Here is a 17,506-nt window from a genome sequence, read left to right on the forward strand (position 1 = left end):
ATTCATATATACAATATAATCAAATATAAACTAATAGTTTGCAAATGGTTTGCAAGTACTTTATTACTGTACTTATTTTAGTGTTACCGATTAAAGACAAAAATGTGTGTGGCATGAAGAACACAAGCCTTGCTGACTTCATAAAGGGGGAAAAAGTAATTAAGAAAAATGAGGGGATGCAGTGGTTTGTTGTTCCCATGACTTACGACCTCTCCTCGAAACAACAGACACAACCTCCTCGTTTCAAAGTTCATCCAACAATATTGAGCGCTTTCTAGAATATTTCCATAGAATGAAAACAACATAACTGACAGTTGTCTCTCAAGCAACCAATTTCCTACTGTGCAAGTTTCACCATTCTATGGTCACTTTTTTTCTCACATAATAGAATAATTTAAACTCAAATCAATATTTCAAGACCATTTATTTATTCGTTCATTCATTTGGCAAGTAGTTGTATATTAAGCAGGATAATGTACAATCAGCTGATCATTATGGCAAAATGATTTGCTTCAGGGTGAAATAAGACCCCACCGCGTCGCCTCTGACTTTATTTTGAGATAATGACCGGCTGACTGTAGATTATATCTTAAATAGTTATTATCTCTGCCACCAACCTAAGAGTTTACAGCTTGTTACTATTCAAACCCTGGCTCTCATACTAAACCAAACATGCAAGTAAAAATGTGCAATTCTTAATCTCTCCTTGAGAACTCTATAACACTTTCCCCACCAAGGCCAAAAGTGGAACAGTCTACAGCTAAAATTCTCAGGCTATTGGAGCTTATACCGTGTTGCTCTTTGATGTGCCAGCGTGCAGTCTTGGAAAGTTTGGTTTTATCTGTTCTCCGAAGCTTCCATCCTGCTTTCGGTTAATTTGCTCTGCCATATTCAAGGACCTCAGATTGCTGAACACTGTCAATATCGATATTTGCACACACCGGCTGGCCATACAATCGAATGCCCCTAGAGACACTGGTAAACACGAATGAGACAGAGAGTGGAACGACTGATGTGAGAGATGGCTGTGTTGCATCAGCGTTGGCTGTTTAGTATGCTGCGGTTACACTCTTAATTGTCTACTGCTGTGTCAGTTGACTGCAATAGAAATCTCTGACTTCTATAATGGGAAAGAGTCTGTCTCTTACATCGGCAAGCAGCTGTATACCACTTAATTTCCCATCTGGTTTAACTCTACAAACAGCAGCCATGAACCTGCATGAATATAGATAAGAAAAAAAACAGGTTAAAGATAGAGAGAGAAGCACAGTGATAAGGAAGGCAGCTTGACGTTGCATTACATTGGTGCTCATTTGCATAAAGTTCAACTTTTTTTCAACTTTGTCACATTGCAGAACATGCCACATGCCAACAGTTGCTGTATTTCTCAATGGAAATGAATTACTTCCAATTAGAACCAAAAAACATCAGTTTTGCAAAAGTGCTCGGCGCAAATAGAAAAAAACACATGCAAATAGAAAAAAACACCTGCAAATAGAAAAAAACACCTGCAAATTAAAAAAAACATCTTGCATCAGTTTCACAAAACATGTGTGCTCCAAATCCAGAAACGCGCTGCAAAAGTTCACAACACAACCAAATACATAAACGCGCTGCAAATAACACAGACCACAACGGAAATGTTTCCAGGGGAACCAAATAAGTGACGAACCCGGCTGGGATGTGCTTACTGCTCGTGAGCGTCTCTGTGCCCTACTCCCTTCTAAGGGCTGATGGCAGAGCCCTTAAAGTGGGACTTTGGAGGGAGCAGGGCTCTAGTGTGCCATTATAGCCGTGTGGAACGCACTTGATGAAGGAGCAACGAAAGACAACGTAATTCCTCATTATTTTCACCTGGGATGTTCCCATGACAACGCAGCACGGCGTCCATCAGCTGAAGAGCTGGTCTTACGACTGAAATATAATGCTGTTAACATAACGGTTGCAAATACATTTGTATTTTTACTTTTTTTTAATAAGCGTTATATATCTGTGTGTCTCAACTTTAAAATTTTGGACCCTACATTACCTAACATTCCTTACGAAACTTTTCTTTATGAAAATGTAAACATAACATGAAACAATTTGTACAGTGTAACTGATCTATAGATAAATATCTTTCCTTCATGTTTTTCTTCTTTATCTTTTTTTATTTATTTATTTTAGTTTCCAATTCATTGTTCTTTTATCATTTGTATTCTGATGACATTGAACATATTGTTAATACATTTTGTTCATTGTATACAAGTTGTATGTCATAAAAAAAAATTAATCTCTGTATGTTTTGCACAAATAAAAAAATAAAGTAGAATTTTAAGCTGTAAGCACCAGCACGCATAGATTTATGGATATCTATCTATGCCAGCACGTCCCAGCCGGGTTCGTCACTTATTTGGTTCCCCTGGAAACATTTCCCTTGTGGTCCGTGTTATTTGCAGCGCGTTTATGTATTTGTGTTGTGAGCTTTTGCAGCGCGTTTCTGTATTTGGTGGTGTTTTGAGTATTTGGAGCACACGTGTGTTGTGAAACTGATGAAGATGTTTTCTTAATTTGCGGGTGTTTTTTTTATTTGCATGTGTTTTTTTTCTATTTGCACACGTTTTTTTCTATTTGCATGCGTTTTTTCTATTTGTATGTGTTCTCTTCTGTTGCAGCGTGTTGAGCTCTCTCGGCCACCGTAGATATTGCTCAAATAGACTTACAATGTTAAAATTCACTTAAGATGTTCAAATAAGTTCCAAAGGGGTCGATCATTTTCACCTGTGACTTAAAATACTGGATAAAATATTAAATTTACATTTATACAAGGTGGTGAATTTAAATTTTACTACAAAGGTTTTAGAGGACAGCTTCATTATGCCATATCCTCAGCAAACAAAATTAAAACAAACAAACAAAATGCTGCCTATGGTGCAGATGTTGCACTCGAGAACCAATGACACTTGACAGATGTCCAACAACCTGCATCATAACTAGGGTTGCAAAATTCTGGGAATTTTCAAAGATGGAAACTTTCCATGGGAATTAATGGGAATTTAAGGGAATTAACAGGAATTTATGGGAATAAATGGGAATAAAGTGGGAAATATCACATACAAATGTATTTATCTAGTAGCAATGCTGATAAGTTAGATGCTAAATAAGCTAGCATAACTTTATTTACCACATAAGGCAGATGCTAGCTACCTCATGTGGCTGTTTTTCTCTGCCTCCTGCAATATGTTTTCAAGATCATTCCAGTTGTTTAGCTAGCCTTACTATTTATGTATCTGTTCATGCCATTGCATTAGTATTCTTACTAGGGTTGGGCCGATGGACGATATCATCGTCCATCGTGATGGCTGACAGGCATCACGATGTTTAGCCGACATCGCGATGTCCCCCCCATTTAGGGTTGACACCCCAATGTAAATTAAGCCAATCCTTCACTGAAGAATGAAGAACTTTAGGAGGATTCCTAACAGAAATGAAAAACGAAATTTCCTTTTCATTGCAAAAACACATTATTTATAATTATCTTTAAAAACTGAGTTTAAGAAATAACAACAGATATAGGCTAACATTTATCATACCGAAAGCCTAGTATACCCTTTCTATAAATGTTTCTTATTTCAAATAATATTGTTTTGTTTTTTATTGGGTTAAAAAGGTACAGCATAACTTGAATAATTCAAATAACATTTCAAAATACATTTTATCACATTTGAGTCCTCTTGAACATACCATTACTTATTCAGAGAATGCATACTCGACTGAATTCCTCCTTGACACTAATTCTTTCCTTGACCTTTGGCCTAAACCAACTTTGCTAGTCAGTGTTACCTTCGTTCCTTCGTGTTTCTGATTGGAGTTTGATTTTTGACTTCCAGCTGAGTGTGGCTTGAGCATGGGAAAGGTTGCATGCAGATTCACTGATTACAGAGTCTAAATGTGAACTGACTGATACCATAGCAGTTGCTTTAATAAAGAGGTGAACTCCTGTTGCTTAATGACTGTTGAGTCTCTTTTTGTGGGCATCTGGATGCTTTAGTCAACCTGTTGCTTTGAACTCAGTCGGTCAACCTTCTGCGTATGAGGTTCATATTACTTATCAGCTTTCATTAGCAAATGCATGGCAGTGACACTTGTGTTTAACATCTGTGGCATATTTCAAAAAGCTACTCCGTCATGATTAAAAATGATCTTCAGTTTGATAAAGATCCTGTTTTGTCGTTGAAAACCATTTAAGAATTTCTAGCAGGCCTTAAAATAAAAATAACAATAACAATATCAAGTCACATTTATTTATATAGCACTTTTTACAATACTGATTGTTTCAAAGCAGCTTTACAGTGAAAATATATAACAGAAATATAACATTTTATAGAATATAACAGAAATGCTTTGGATCTATTTTTGACATATACTGCTTTCAAAACATTTGCACTTTTGATTTTTGAGATTAGGATATCGGGTCAGTTAATGCACTTAACAACTGTTGGGAATTTACACTAATATTAAATGCAAGGACCTGCAACATATTAATGTAGCTTTTTTGAGAAGATAATAATAATAAGTGCATGATCATATTGATATTCTAAGCTGATAGACTAAAAACACATGGTTACTTCCTACTTCAGACCAAGAGTCATAAGAACCTACATATTCTTGCTCCTTGACTGCTAGAGAGAAAAAGGACTTAGTTAGTCTGTGCTGCAATAAAATAAAGTCCTGGTTGCCATGTATGCTAGCATAATGCTCACCAAATAAATATGTGGACATGAAATATAGATCTGACATTATTTAATTATCTTACCTGTATATTATTGTAAAGCTTCTACTTAAAAAAGTACATTATACAAAACAAAATACAGGTTTATTAACTAACATCAACAGAACAATAAATACTATAAAAAATGTATTACTCATTGTTAGTTGATGTTAGTAAATCCATTAAAGTAACAACAGGTAACTTTTCAACCTTCATAATATATTTCCAAGTCTCTTGTGATGGTACATCGACTTACAATAGGTTGAATGACACGTCTGCCATAGCCTGACGGGGTCTGTAGCGTTTTTAATCGTACTTTTAAACTTCGGGTTTCGGGTAGTAACCGGCGAACAAAGAGAACTACAAAATTCGACTGCTTTACGGCATATACGTCACTTCCACCACCACCCCCACTTCCTTAAAATCGGACTTGCGAGCCAAATGTTATAGTCATGGCCGAAGCAGCACAGAAAAACAAGAAAGCAAAGGTTTTATCGGAGCAAAGCAAAAAGAGAAAAAGAGAAAGTGATCGCGTTAAAGGCAGAACGAGGATCAACATTGCAGAGCTGCCAACTCTCACGCATTGGCCGTGAGACACCCGCATTTGATTGGTTTCACACGCTCACACGTACGCCACACCCCCGGTTTCTCACGCTAAATTGTCAACCCGGTCGGTCAAATCCCTGAAAGATGAGTTTATCTATAGATCTACCTGTTGAGCCACTCGTGATCGACAAGTTATACCGCAAATTAGTTCAAATCTCCCGGAATCTAGAGCGAGCGCGCACGCGAGACAGAGACTGTGCTCCAACGCGCGCGGACGGCAGAGAGAGAAAGCGAGCGAGAGACCTTGCGTGTGCAGGGAGCATCAAACCCCTCATCGAAAAAAGAATGCCTCTTTCTAACCTCTCTAATTCGCTAGAGTAGTAGCGAATTATCAATCTGGTAGCTAGTAAACGATATTCTAGTTTTTGATGGTTAGCTATCGCTAGTATTCTCGTTCTGATTTGAACTTTGCAATCGATGAAATGCAAATAGCAAATGTTTGACCTAAAAAGTGTAGTCTACTCAACATGTACAAAGAAAGGAGGAAGATTATTAATAAAATCATATTTTAGGATACCTAACATGTCTGTGATATTTGTTTATTTGTCTTGCCTCAAGCTATAATGCAAATCGATTTGTAAAATTTGCAGATTCATTTATGGTAGCTTGATATTATAATATTGACGATATATGGTTATTATCAACCACTCAAACATTGCATTGAAGTATCATATAGATCCAGTAAAACGGTAACCAATAGACTAGGCTACTATAATGACGCTGGCTTGTAAACGTGAGCATCGCGATCATTTGTCGTTAGAAAAAAAATAAAACCCATGAAATTATATTCATATGACATGCTGAAATATATGCCACTGTACCTGGGATGAAAACATTTCACACGCGACGCAAGCAGAACACCTGCATGTGACCTCCTCCTACAGTGTTCAGGGCTATCCTGGTTGTCAACAATTGCACGTGCATGTAGGATGACAGAGTTTACGACAGTAGTAGAGGACAATACTGTTTCCCAACTGTAGGGGGAGCCCGAGAGCAAAAAACTACCTGTTGTTACTTTAACCATTGTTAACTAATGAAACCTTATTGTAAAGTTTTGCCTTAAAAGGGGTCATCGGATGCAAAATTCACTTTTATATGATCTTTGCAGTGTGTGGACACAACCACCATACAATGAAAAAAATCCATTCACTCCTTTTTTTATCCTCAAAAAGTCTAACACTCTCAATATTAAGCCGTTTGGATTTTCTGAACAATATGATGTCATATGCTCATGCTCCGCCCACAACAGCTGACGGACTGTCCCGTATTAGCATATGTCTGCCCTCAGCCATTTGTAGGCTGTCCACCAAGGCAGCACTTTAGTTTATTTTAACCAAAGTGAAGACCCTAAAGAAGCATACCAACTTGTGAAAAATGGGCATCCGATGACCCCTTTAACATTTTAATTTTTTATAATTATAATACACACATTTGTTTATTGCACAAATAGTTTTTCCGTTTAACGCACTAGCGGCTAATGAATCAGAAGTCTCGGAAAATACCTTATATGTCCATTTTGCAAAATAATAACACGGAGGTGCTAATATTTATCTGATACTGATTAAGATCCATACCTATACAGGTTGGAATCAACAAATTCTAAGCCACTAAAACAACATCTCTTACCATAGGTGTGGGGAAACAGATTGCAACAACAATTGCTTGCCATCAGATTCTAATCCCCCCATGTTTCTTATAGAAGGAGATTGTAATATTTATCAAAATGATACTGGTTAAGATCCAAACTGCAGTGTTGCAAATGGATGACAGCAAACTGCTGTACGCTATTGATCGATCAAAATCATGTATCCCAGGGTACTGTGCAGTAAGGTTTTATCATATTGTTTGGTGTTTCTCTAATTGACTTTCATTGTCCTTTGTCAAAGTCAAATCCCAGAGGCTCTGATAGCAAACCTGATAGACTGATTGATTGTGGCACACTGCAGGTATGTGTGCACTGTTTCGAGTTGACACTAAGACAGTCTTCTAGTCACATTGCACAGCATCTGTTGGTGACTACAAGATTAGAACAGATCTATTGGAATGTAACTGTTGACTTTACAGTCTGCGTTTGATGGTATGAGGTCTTACAATTGCATGTTTCCTCAAGTATGGAACAGGAAGTATTACATTTGTAGTTCTTTAATTGGTAAATTACATGATTTGTTTTACATTACTTTAATGAATTATTAACAGTTTTAGCAATTATAATTATGGTGGATTTAATATTTTTTTTCAGCATGAAAAAGTTGGAGAATTAATAAGCAATGTTTTCTTCTAATGCAATCTGAAGCACATTCTCACTCACTTTCATACTTTCCTCAAAGTGCACAACTGCACACCAAACTGTTCCCACTAATGAATCAGACCTGCAGTGGAAAACATGATGAAACGGTTGTGTTCATTTTGAAGGGTATGAAAAAAAAAAAGGCTTTAGTCATGTTCTGCCAAATCATCAGTAGTATAGTGCTGATGTACGGCAGATGGCTTCATAGAATTTCTGGCACTACTGTTTTTCTGTCTCCATTTCACTCCAGCAGATGGATATATAGTATATATATGATATATGGAATATGATTTAAAAACACTAATGTGTACACCCATTTTCTGAGCTTGTGCTGCAATTTTGCAAAGTTTTAGAGCACAATCATTGATACATTCCTTGAGGAATGCAACCATACAGTTTTGTGCAAGTTTTTGTAACCTTTTATGTTTTTTTCTTTTATGCTAAAGTACCGTCTCATATTGGAAACTTTGTTAAAATACCTTCTTCCATCTGCCATTGAGGTCTTTATTGCATAAAATATCAAAGAACTCAAACAATGCATAATTCCGTTGGGGACATTGTGCTGTCAAATAGCACTTTGTAGTCGGCACACTATAGTAGAGTTTCTTTGCAATAGTCAATTCTTTGCTTTATTTTCAGTCCAAAAGTTCCCAGTTATCCACAAACATAAATGAAAAATGTATGAAAACACAAGCAACATCAAAACAACCAGCAGCAAATTACTTTTGAACTACAATTTTTTTTTTTTTTTTTTTTTTCTGCAAACACTATAATGAGAAATATTGTGAATATCAGGGTTGCGTTCTATAGACAGACAGATCAATTAGATAAATAGAGTACATTTCTCTTCCTCACATTTCAATTCAGCTTCCTATGGGGGTGTGGCCAATTGAATTCAAATTGCAAGACAAGGTAGGGACAAAAATCAACCTGTTCTCCTGAGAAAGCATAACTATTTTTTGAGGTGACAATATTTTGTATAATTTCGTCAATATGATTAGCTCAGAAAGCGATTTTTAGAAAAAAGCAAAGCATGTACAGTAGGTCCACCCCTTACCCTATCCGTCATTCAATCGCAAGTAGACCTTATGAAATTCATCAAATTAGATCATACAAATTCATAGGAATTAGCCACAAATTCGCCAAAACAGAAAGTAGAATCTGATGGCAAATATAATATTAGGTATTATAAATATATATTGCCATTAGAGTGTTATGACAATAGTTATGAATAATATAGTGTGTTTTTTTTTACCCCAGTAGTGTAGGTAAAGAAATCTTATATAAATTATATAAGTTTATAAAAGTTGTAGAAAAGAAAGTACAAGTGCTCCAATGTTTTCACTTTGCCTCAAGGTTCTGGGCTTAGCATTTGGAGGTTAAAACCAGTGCTTTTATTGAACTGGAAGCATCAGACTCAATCAGTTGTAAACAGTTGTGACAAGACAAGAAGCTTGCTAGCTTTGAGATTGCTCAAGCAAGATAATTAGTAGAGAGCTACATCAATGGCAGCCATCTCAAACATGGGTCACCAGCCAATCAGCTTTCTTGCCCTTTGGGAACACCTCTATAGCTGCAACATCATCATGGTGCTGTTAAGGTTTAGCTCTTAGGTGGAGTTAGAATTCATATTTTCTAATTTTATATTTATCTTATCTTATCATTTTAGTGTAGAATGAGTAAAGCGGTTTGTTGTTAGGATGACAAAAACATTGTAAAAGATACATTTTTAGGCTGCTCTGTCTCAGCGTTCTAATAATGCTTGTAGATCAAGATGGCCAATCAAATCAAAGAAGGCGGGTCTTACGGTCTTCACAATGCTCAAGTTCGTGGAAAGATGCAAGTAGATATAAGTATTAGACGACTGTTTTACAAAAGAAATGTTCAGCAACCGACAGTTTGCATTCCAAAAAATGCAAACTACTCAACTTTATGAAATTTCGTCGTTTTGAATTGAAAATAAGCAATCATGATTCATGAAATTCATGAATAAATGTGACGAGACAAGAAACGCTTGAGTTTTCGACATATATGACATACGAATAAGAGTGAATGTGTGCACATTTAGTTTAAACCAATAGTTTAAATTGATTACTTCATTGCAAAATGCTTTTTTTTAGCATTTTCATTTATTCCCTTAAATCCATTTTAATCCTTTAATTATTTAATTCCATTATTATTATTATTATTTAATAAATAATAAGCATCAGAGGATGGCAAAGGTAATAGAAATGTAAAATTAAATATCCTATATCTGCTAAATAAAACAATGCTGTCAGTGGGTGCGATTCATTCTTAGTGAATTGCATGTGTGCTTCATTTTGTGGCTATTACTGTTTATCAAAGCACCAACTTTGAAAAAGCCAACATTTTACTAGGAACAAAACAAGAGATGATTATTCATTCTTTTCTTTTTTTACCGTGCCAATCAATTCCTGGCAGGAGTCGAGGAACCATGTAGAGGAAGTGATCTCACTGCACTGATTATGTGCAGGCCATTTGACCTTCAGATTAAATATTTATGAATGTAAAACAAAACAAAAACGCAGTTCAAGTTCTAGCTCGCTTATCTATTACAGAGAGATTCTTTAATCCTTCAACCAAATATTTCTTTAAGAATATTTAAGAAATGGTCAGAAAGAGCAGGAGAGGAATGGTCGGCATGGTTGTTGGTGCTAGATGGGCTGGTCTGAGTATTTCAGAAACTGCTGATCTGCTGGGATTCTCATGCACAACCATCTCTAGGGTTTACACAGAGAATGGTCCAAAAAAGAGAAAATATCCAGTGAGTGGCAGCTCTGAGAGGTGAAAATGCCTTGTTGATGCCAGAGGTCAGAGGAGAATAGCTGGACTGGTTCGAGCTGATAGAAAGACAACAGTAACTTAAATAACCACTCGTTACAACTGAGGTCTGCTGAAGAGCATCTCTGAACACACAACACATCAACCCTTGAAATAGATGGGCTACAGCAGCAGAAGACACACCGGGTGCCACGTCAGCTAAGAACAGGAAACTGTGGCAACAATTCACACAGGCTCACCAAAATTTGACAATAGAAGATTGGCAAAATGTTGCCTGGTCTGATGAGACTTGATTTCTGCTGTGACATTCAGATGTTAGGGTCATAATTTGGCGTAAAAAGAGAAGTGTGGATCCATCCTGCCTTGTATCAACAGTTATATATATATATATATATTAGGGCTGGGAGAAAAAAAATCGTTTCACCTAGATATCGCGATTTTTTTTTACGATTCTAAAATCGATTTTTTTATTCCAGAATCGATATTATTTCTAATTCAATTGCTTTATTTTTGTCCTTGCTTGTAGATGACAGAAGTTAGCCACTTTCGTTCCAACAGAGGATGAAATGTGTCGTTATCTATGAGTGTTGAGTGACGCAATATCCCAAGTGGACGCGTGGAACAGACATGAGACTGAAAGGCCCTAGCGCTACTCATATGCTGAGAGAGCGATAAGACAATAGACCAATTTTCAGTTGGTAAACATGGTGACGTTTTTCTGTGGGCGGAGCTTAGGTGGTGGCAGAACGATCCCTCTGGCCGCTTCACTAACGTAAAGTCTGCAAGTTTTGTTAGCTTGTTTTTAACAATGACTGGAGAAAATCCGATTTTATCTTAATGTGCAAGGTGGCTCACTGTCCAGGACCACGATTGTTTTTTGCAAAAGTTAATTTTAACGGACGGAACTGAAGATTGGCCGACCCTTACACTCATTGATTGAGGATCTGACAGGATTAACGTTAACGCTACCTCCGGTTGAGTGGCCTGACATCTACACCTACCTGATAGAGAAACAGAGGGCATATAAATCTTTAGATGCCTATAACTATGTGCTGAATGGTCAAGTACAAGACTTGTGTGGAACGATCCGCAGTTCTGCCGAGCCAGCGCCGACAAGACGACAATGTAAAGAGTGACATTACGGTGCAATTTTAATGAGGTGAATATTTTCTAGAAATAAAAAATTGCAGATAAAGCATATTAATTTTTCATTGATTCTTGCACCCAACAACACAACAAGATGACATTTAATAATAATAAGAATAATTTAAGATCCTTATTTTGTAGCCGAATCTATGCTGGTTTGTATTTGCCGCCTCCAGTTTTCCCTTTGTTCTGCCACCAGCTAGCGCCGTGACGTAACTGTGACGTCGGCTGGAAATTGGTCTATAGAGCTGCACGATTCATCTTTAAAAGACTGTGATCTCGATTCAAACTCCCACGTGATCTTTCAATTCATCTGTCTATTAAACTTTGACAAAATCGTATCGCAACATTCAAAGCTGTGTTGGCGCTGCCGCTGACCCGGAGAGAGTTGTCATGAAACAGCTTCACAAACAGTCTTTTCAACCTCACAGTATCATTATTTCTGTGATGCAATAGTTAAAATGATCATAGAAGTACTTGGATAAAAGTTTAAAGTTCAAATATGAACACTATTGTCTACGATAGCAATCAAAATCAGCTTTTGATAGAAACTTGGTGCTTAAAGCTGCAGTCCGTAGTTTTTCCTCTTTGTCGCCATCTCTGTTCGAAATCTGCAATTGCAGTCATTCCCGGAATTTATCAACTTTATGTGGGTTGTGCCTCGGCACGGCACTGCGCGGATGAATCCAATGTTTTGAGGAGAATGTGCGGCTGTCAGTCACCGCGCCGGTGTGGATACTGTCATTCAGAATCACAGATTCAATTTTTTGGAAGTATGACCAACATAAGAATTTTCACCGGAAAATGTCATCTGAACAAGTAACATCCACTTGTAATGCCCTTCAGATATTTATCCTTGTTTTCGCATGGGCCCGGTTGCAGTCTCTTTTTTTCTGTAGCCACTCCGAAGTCCAAAGTCTTTGCATTTTACAATGGGCGAATCTCTAGTTGTCACTGGTGATTGTCGTTTAAACCTTTCTGGATCCGCCATCAAATTGATAAGTTTATTTATATCAAGTGCTGTGAGAAAAGACTATAAATCTCCAACACCTCCAACATCCTCACTCGCAACATAGCCTACTAGCCGAGACTCTTCTTTATGTGTACAGATGTGACGTAATGACGCAAAGACATGCTCGAATCTCCCGCGGAAATCCACCAGTACCACTGGAATTAAAAACATTATTACAAGCTTACCGTTTTGAATCGAGCTAAGGCAAGCAGATAGTTTTGAACACTGGCTGGTTGTGTACTTGATCAAACATTTATTTTGGATAATTTTTAACCCAAAAAAAGGTACGGACTGCAGCTTTAAAAACGCATTTATCGATTACATTGTTTCACCACTAAGTGGCGACAAGTGACTGTTAAAAAATGTATTTGTTATTGAATCATTTATTCAAGAGAATGTAGTATTGTATGATGCTTCTGAAATAAAAGTCAGTAAGATGTGATGATTTGTTTTTGTAAATATGACTCATCTTATACATCATGTACAATCTGTATAAGTGATTTAACTTTTCCCGATGGTCTAGTGTTAAAAAAAAAGCAATATTGAATCGCAATACTTGTAGAATCGCAATTCTTAAAAAAAAAAAAAGAAAGAAAGAAAAAAATCGCAATCGTATTGGCACCCAAGTATCGTGATAGTATTGAATCAGGAGATAGGTGTATTGTCCACGCCCTTACACACACACACACACACACACACACACACACAAAACAAACAATTTTATATTTCATACTGACAATACACTGACAATCATACCAAACATTTCTCTATTTTAAATGTTATTTTAAACAAGGAAGATGTCATATTTCTCTTTGTAATACCTAATCCTATTTTCATTCCCATTCGACACAACCGAGGTGAAGCTTCGGTCCGTCTGATGTTTTCCAGAGCAGCAGGTCCTTAGGGATTCTGGGTAATGTAGAACAGCTCACAACAGTCAGCAACTTTCAGCTTTGCTCACTGAAACCCTTTAAGAAACCTCTGTGGACTCTGCCAGCTCCAAATAACAGGAAGCAAATCCAGGTAAACAGTCAGCGAACAATGGATTCAAACACCTTGCCAAAGACAAACACAGCTGTGCGCTGCCTCCACCTGTATGCCATCTCTCCTAACTTAGCTGTCTTCTTTTAGACAACTCGAATATCTCCCAAATTTGTTGTTGGAGAGCAGAATGAGATATCACAAAGTGTGTGGTGGTGGGTTTCCTTACACCTGGCTACATTTATAGAATAAGTATTATGGTAAAGATGGAAAACACTGTTAATGTGCTCTCAGGTATGCTATCATGTGCTACACAATCAGTAAGAACAATTTTTCATATCCAGGTCTGCGCCAGAAGATTAATGGAACAGTTGGTGTTGTCTTGGAAAGAATGATCTGTGATTATCGCCTTATGAGGCTTTTTAAATCACTGTCCTGGCACTCCAAACTGAGTTTCTCTCTCATATATGTAACTTAATTGCATGTCACTTGAAATTTATGCTGTCCTCATAGAAGAAAAATACATTAAGTACGATAGATGGATAGACTGAATATCATTCATAATTGCGTGACTAGTTCCACTGCAGTTCTTGTTTTCACATTAAACTTTTACTTTACTAACAGATGACAACAGTGTGTACAGTGTGATTCTACAGTGCACCGGCACAGAGGCGATTGACTAAAAGTCGAATGAGAAAGAAGGGTCAAGCTCATGTAGGCAACAGAACAGCATGGCAGGAAGGAGAAAGAGACACCCTCCCTGTTTTGTATCTCATCTGGTGCTCTCTAAAGAAAAAAAATTATATTGAGAAGTAAACAACATGGAACAATTGGAACTTCCTCATTATAATTTAAACTGTCACAAGGTACATGTGATTTAAGGGCCAATGAGGAAATAAACCTTCTTTTCTTTTTTTCAATGGGAGCACAGAGAAAATGTGCACTCCTACAACCTGACTGAATCGTGAAAAACACACTAAATTGAATTTAAAACAAAACAAAAAATGGCATAAAAGTTGTCTGTGCATGAGGCAGCGGGACTGACAGCTCACTGATTCTTGAGACATTTTCCTGCCAATAGATTTGAAAATAGCAACGTTTCCACTGTGATAGTAATCAGAGATGATTACGGAAATGTTCTTAATACAAATTCCTGGTTTATTTGATTTAAAAAACGATATCATATGCATCACATACTGTATAATCGTACAGAAATTATATTTACAGAAAATAATATATATATTATAAGCACAATACAAATAAACTTCTTTTCCAATACCAATACCAGTGCAAGTTCAAGAAAGTATTCTCCTATTTCATAAAAGTAAAGCGAGTTCATTCCCCTATCTATTTTACGGTTCGCAGAGAACCCTCACAGCAGGATGTCAAATGTGTTGAATAGTTAACACCACTACAAATGTCCTGTTCATTTACACTGCATAAAGCTGTCTTACAATATGGCGGACAGCCAGTATGCTCTTTTGGTTGTGACTGTCTGGAAAACGGATGTTTCACAATTGTGCGAATTTTGCTACTGATCCCTCTCTGTGGAGTGGATGTGAAAAGAGGTGTGGGCTGATTTAACAAATGCTATAAATGAATGAGAAGCTTTTGAACTAAAAGGGTGTGGATGCCTGTGCCCGACCACGGCCAGGAAAACCCTCTGCTTAGAAATGTGACCAAAAGCAGTTCTTGATTACATAAAACAGTGAATTGAATTACTTTGGTGTTTTGAGAACATATTTTAATACCCAAAGCCTCTAAAACAAAGCAGTTACTCAGTAACTGTAAAGCCAGTCATCTGTTACCATGGATATTCATTTTATCAACACATCATTATTGAGTTTGTTATCATCCAGTATTTAAGTTCCTCATTTCCTTGCTGTGTTCGTCAGGTATTGTTGGTGTTTGCTATTAGGGGTGTGCAATATCAAGATTTTTGATTGTGGACGAATAAAATGTCTCCACGATCTGCTTTTGTAGAAATAGCGTAGTATCGTGCTACAGTACATTCTATCAGTTGCAGTCTGGCGCCTCCATCTCAACATACTGTACAACGCGACGTACATTCACATCACATGTTAAAGCAGAGGTAAAGTTACACTCATGAGACACTGCAATTCACAAAAGCTCATTATTTGCATGTGCTGTAAAGCCTTGCCGGTTAAACATTTCATTCGCGTGCTGATGCGCTGTTCTAACATGTGCTTTCTTGAGCACGTACACCCGAAGCGCACAGGCACTAAGTGCATGTCAAACAGCACCTGGTTACTGGACTAAGTTACTGTATCTTTCGAGACGAGTCTTATTGCGCTAATACTGTCAAATACACACAAGGTTTACATAAACACTAGGGGTGGAACGGTACACAGAAGTCACGGTTCGGTTCATACCTCGGTTCAGACATCACGGTTCGGTACGATTTCGGTACAATGGAGTGAAAAGCAAAGCAAAAATGCAGAAGGCATTTTTATAAATGTCTTAAACCTTGTATTTTTTTAAATAAGTTTTATTAATAAAGGCATAGAACCAGTTTATTTGTAGTGCACTGACAGTAGTTTTATATAATTAGTTTATTAATTAAATTATTAAAAAGACGAAAAGACCTTGAGATATGTTTGGTAATTGTACCTGAATGAATTTAAAATTAATTTGCTATTTCAGATCAAGATATTTGTTTTCCTTCATTTTAATTAACTAACTTTATTCTCATCTGAATTATAAATAATTGATTTCCGTATAAAATAATACTACCATAAAAACTTTTGTTAACAGTTGTAGGTTACAGTTTGACAAGAGTTTAGAGTGTGACAAAAGCACAATGTTGTGTTTTATTTCCAGTGTACACAAATATAAGTAAACAATTTGCAGTTTTAATGATGTCCTGTATGAAAAAAATGACGGAGTATGTTTTTACGTTTCCACTGTTCGATCGCCCGTGCCTCTCTCTCTCACACACACACACACACACACACACTGTTCATCGCGCGATTCGCGCCCGCGCCTCTCTCTCTCTCTCGCACGCGCGCGCACACACACACACACACACTGTTCATCGCGCGATTCGCGCCCGCGCCTCTCTCTCGCGCGCGCGCGCGCACACACACACACACACACACACACTGTTCATCGCGCGATTCGCGCCCGCGCCTCTCTCTCTCTCGCACGCGCGCGCACACACACACACACTGTTCGATCGCGCCTCTCTCTCTCTCGCACACACACACACACTGTTCATCGCGCCTCTCTCTCTCTCTCTCTCTCTCTCTCTCTCTCTCTCTCTCTCTCTCGCGCGCACACAGACACACACACTCCTGCATTGCAATCTTGATCGCAGCCTGTTCATTGCTGCGTTAACAGTCACACCAAAAGCGAATAGAGCGAAATTTATCGCTATTTAAGAGGTTTTTTTTTTTATTTGTACCGTGTATTCTGCGTGCAAATTCGTGCACCGAACCGTGACGCCCGTACCGTTTCGGTTCAATACGAATACATGTACCGTTCCACCCCTAATAAACACAGTTGGTTATGTCTAAAGTGAAAGCAAACATTTGAGAGAAAATCATGTGTCATTGATGCGTGCCGGTTTTAAAGTGACAGTAGCCTGGTAAACATGCTGCCGCTTGTCCTTAAAGAGATAGTTCACCCCAAAAATTAAATTCTGTCATTATTCTGTCACTCTAATGTTGTTCCAAACCTGTATTAATTTCTATCTTGTGCTGAACACAAAATAAGATATTTTGAAGAATGTGGAAAAAATATACTATGGAAGTCACTGGGGACCAGCAACTGTTTGGTTACCCACATTCATCAAAATAACTTTTTTTCAACAGAAGAAAGAAATTCATTCAGATTTAAAACAACTTGATAGAGTAAATAATGACAATTTTCATTTTTGGGGAAACTATTCCTTTAATCTTAA

This window comes from Rhinichthys klamathensis, unplaced genomic scaffold, assembly GCF_029890125.1.
Source record: "Rhinichthys klamathensis goyatoka isolate OS25496 unplaced genomic scaffold, OSU_Roscu_1.1 h1tg000136l_1, whole genome shotgun sequence".
NCBI classification, from domain to species: Eukaryota; Metazoa; Chordata; class Actinopteri; order Cypriniformes; family Leuciscidae; genus Rhinichthys; species Rhinichthys klamathensis.